The sequence below is a fragment of the Podarcis tiliguerta genome, assembly GCF_965153285.1.
Source record: "Podarcis tiliguerta genome assembly, chromosome: 8".
NCBI classification, from domain to species: domain Eukaryota; kingdom Metazoa; phylum Chordata; class Lepidosauria; order Squamata; family Lacertidae; genus Podarcis; species Podarcis tiliguerta.
This window is the reverse complement of record NC_139541.1, coordinates 69,978,837-69,983,090: the sequence shown is the minus strand read 5'-3', so window position 1 is coordinate 69,983,090 and position 4,254 is coordinate 69,978,837.

Sequence of the window (4,254 nt, the reverse complement as noted above, 5' to 3'; positions counted from 1 at the left end):
TCCTTGACATCTGATGGGAGGGCATTCCACAGGGAGGGCGCTACTACCGAGAAGGCCCTCTGCCTGGTTCCCTGTAACTTCAATTCCTGCGGTATTCTCTTCTCAAATGGTAGCAGAACTCCCAGAAATGGGGTCTCTCAAGCTCACGGTACGGCCTACTCTGATGGGCAGTGTGGCTCAAGTCTTCCTGCATTGCAGGGGGTTGGACTAGATGACCCTGGGGACCCTTCCAACTACAGTTCTATGATTAACTCACAGTCTGTTAGGCTCACACACCTTTCCTCACCAACCTTAACGGCTCAGATAAACAGCATCTCTGAAGGGCAAAGGGACAGGGAACCATGCTGGAGTCAAAGAGGCCCTTGAAAGCTTTGCTTGCTGCTCACAATGGGGCAGAGGAGAGTGGATGCTGACCCCCGCGGCACTGGAGTGGAACGGGAGTGATCTCCATCATCGGACTCCCAGGCAGGCAAGTGTGTGTGTCCATTAGCCTTGCATAAGTGAATGATGCAGGAGCCTGTTATGGGAACTGGGAGATAAGGCTGAAATCAGAGAATCTCTCAGAGCCTGGGAGATGGGGAATGTTACCGTGACGCATTGTGGGAGGCAGGTAGATGATAAGAGGAAAGGGAGAGCGGGTTTGTGACTGATGATGAATATACAAGACTGCACCTCTGCAGTGCTCATTAAATCAGTCCCGAGTAACTGCCGCCTGCTGGTTTCATGCGTGCATTCACAAATTAGAATTTGAACCGCTCATTAGCTTGCATTAAACACAGGGAGCTGCCTTAACCCCAGGTCAGACCAGTGTTAGAAACTCAGATATACAAGCTAGGAGCCAAATGGCTCCTTAAACCAGGGTTGCAGTTGCCAAAATGAAATGTCTAGTTGCCATTTTGATGCCAGACCCCACTGGAAAGTTGTATTTTTGGTTTTGTTTTTTTTAAATATTTTATTGAGTTTTACACAGAAAATAAAACAACAAAGAAAGAGAAAAAACAACAGCAAAAAACAGAAGCAAATGCACAATCACACAAACACACAACAACCAAAAATATCAAAAAACAAAAATAAAAACAATTTTATCTTCATAATATTCCTTGCATTTACTTTTTTCTCCGACTTCCCCGAACCTCCCTTCCCTGTATTCCAAATCATATATTTAAACAGCAAATCCCTCCCCTCTGTCTTAATTAATTTTTGTCTTAATTTTAATGACTTAATATAGCTTAATAATCTTACATCCTAAAATGTTCTGTCTTTTAATTTTGGACTTTTTACTAATAACCTTTTATATTCAATCTGATGTCATTCTAACATTCATTGATCTTATAATATTTCTGTAAATAATCTTTAAACTTCTTCCAATCTTCTTTCACCATCTCTTGTATTTTTTGGTTCCTGAAATTTGTTCTGATTGTGGCACATAAAATATCATGGGTATAATTCTACAGGGTGTGATGTTAAGTGTGTGGAAACGGGCAAGACCCAAGGATCGATAGGCACACACTTCCAGATGGAGGAGACGTCAGGTGACATCCTGGCACTTGGGCATCTTCACTTGGTCACACACAGCTGATAGCTAGATGCAAAATGTGCCTGGCGACTTCTGAATACTAGATCAGATTATTTGTCCCACCTAGACCGGTGCTGCCTACTCTTGACTGGCAGAATGGCTTTCCAGGGTCTCAGGCAGAGAAAGGCATTTCACATCACCAGCTTCCCCAACCCCTCCAAGTGGAGACCTGAGTGCTTGCTCCAGGGACCTCAACGTACAAATTGTGTGCTTCACAAGTAAGCCACTTCTGAAGCCATCATGGCTGGTAGACATCAGGAATCTGATCACAAATGCAATCCCCTATTAAAGCTATCTAGGTTTCACTAGGGATGCGGGTGGCACTGTGGGTTAAACCACAGAGCCTGGGACTTGTTGATCAGAAGGTCGGCGGTTCAAAACCCTGCAACGGGGTGAGTTCCCGTTGCTCGGTCCCTGCTCCTGCCAACCTAGCAGTTCGAAAGCACATCAAAGTGCAAGTAGATAAATAGGTACTGCTCTGACGGGAAGGTAAATGGCGTTTCCATGCGCTGCTCTGGTTCGCCAGAAGCGGCTTAGTCATGCTGGCCACATGACCCAGAAGCTGTACGCCGGATCCCTCGGCCAATAAAGCGAGGTGAGCGCCGCAACCCCAGAGTCAGCCACGACTGGACCTAATGGTCAGGGGTCCCTTTACCCTTTACCTTTAGGTTTCACTACATTTGTCAGGGTGAATGCTATAGATCAAGCAATGCATTATGTATTATGTGTTGCCAACTTTTTTTTTAGGTCCAAGGGAACATCTGGATTTTAAGCATATAGGGGATACAAAAAACACACACTTTGCTTTTCCAAGGGATCTGGGATAAAGCCAGATCCAGTAAAAATAATTTGAGGCTTGAAAAGTACATAGGATTGAACAAAGAAATGGGAAACGAGTGTCACTCGTTAAAAAAAGTTTTAGAAGGGATTAAAACATACTCTCCCTTCAGTGGCGTAGCGTGGGTTGTCAGCACCCGGGGCAAGGCAAGTAATTTGCGCCCCCTAACCCGGGGCAAGGCCAGTAATTTGCACCCCCCCCCGCTGCACTGTCCCTCCCCCAGATAGTCCCTCGCTCTCTCTCCGCACCGCACCGCACGCCTGGCACCCTCCCCTCCACAGTGGGCGGCGACCCGGCGGCTCGGATCGGATTCGCACAGCCAGCACTGCAGTGAGAGAGAGTGAGTGAGCCAGGTAGGGGCAGAGAGCTGCAAGTGCGAGCGCGCCCCCCCCCCAGATGTTGCGCCCGGTGCGGTCGGCCCCCCCTGCACCCCCACGCTACGCCACTGTCTCCCTTACCACCATGGGGGCAGTGAGCGGGAGGGTTGGAAGCTGTGTAGATACCAGCAGAAGACCTCTAAGGTGCCATTGCGCCCATGGGCAACACGTCCAACAGGCACTGAAAGCACATGGGGATCCTGGGAGTGGTGGTTTCTCCCTGATAGAGCTACGAATTCCCAGCAACCTTCACAGGCCACAGTTCCCATGATTATTTGGGATAAGTCATGTGCTTTGGATGTGCTTTGAATGTGCAGTGTGGCTCTGCCTAATACAGTCGTACCTCTGGTTAAGTACTTAATTCATTCCGGAGTTCCGTTCTTAACCTGAAACAGTTCTTAACCTGAAGCACCACTTTAGCTAATGGGCCTCCTACTGCTGCTGCACCGGCAGAACACGATTTCTGTTCTCATCCTGAAGCAAAGTTCTTAACCCGAGGTACTATTTCTGGGTTAGCGGAGTCTGTAAGCTGAAGCGTATGTAACCCGAGGTACCATTGTACTGAGCTACATGGGCCAATGATTTGATTAAGTAGAGGGCATCTCCTCCTGTTCTAAACTTTGTCAGGATAAGAGCGCCAGAAGTGTGTCCTCTCCAACATATATAGCCTGCACAGTGTGTGGATTAAGGGATTTCATCTGCTTTTGTCTACCCAGTTTAGGACTAGGGGTGGGGAGAGACAAAGATGTCTTTCTCCTTGGGATCAGGCAGAAGGGCTTAAGTCAACCATCACTTTCTGGGGTTTACTCCAGGAATCTGTTTTCAGTGCCAAAGAGCAACAGGTCTGCTGATAAAAACTGAGGCTGCCTCTGAGTATCTGCAAAGTGCCTTTCCCTATCATTACCCAGTAGCCACAGACAGGATTGAGCGTGGCACCTCTTTTCTTACTAGGATGGGAGGCAGCAAACATAGTTTTAATTGATCTTCAAAAATATATATATGTTATAACTATATTGTAGATTGTGCTCGAATTTTATGAAGAGCGGGTAAAAATACTGTAAACCCGATAACCAATGAAGAGGCCAAGGAGTTTCATCCTCAGGGACGTATTGCAAGGCTTGGACTCACGTGACACACCAAAGCCGAGAGTGCTTCTGACCCGATGCAAAGTGTCCTTCAGGGCCCGATCAGGGGCATTGTCAAGACTTTCGGGGCAGTCCCTTCTCTTCTTGTAACTAGAATCTCGAGGTGCGCCTGCCGTTTGGGAGAAAGGCGCGCGGGGGTCGAGGACCCACCGTGGGCGTGACTCGCGCTGGCGGGGCGGGGGGCACGACTTGGGACGAGCTGCTGCCGGGCTCCTCCGCTCCCGCAGCCACTGCAGAGAGTGACGCATCCCTCTTCCGTCCTGATCTTCCTTGCACACCCGCCCCCCTCGTTGATTATTCCCCACCACACAGCAGAAG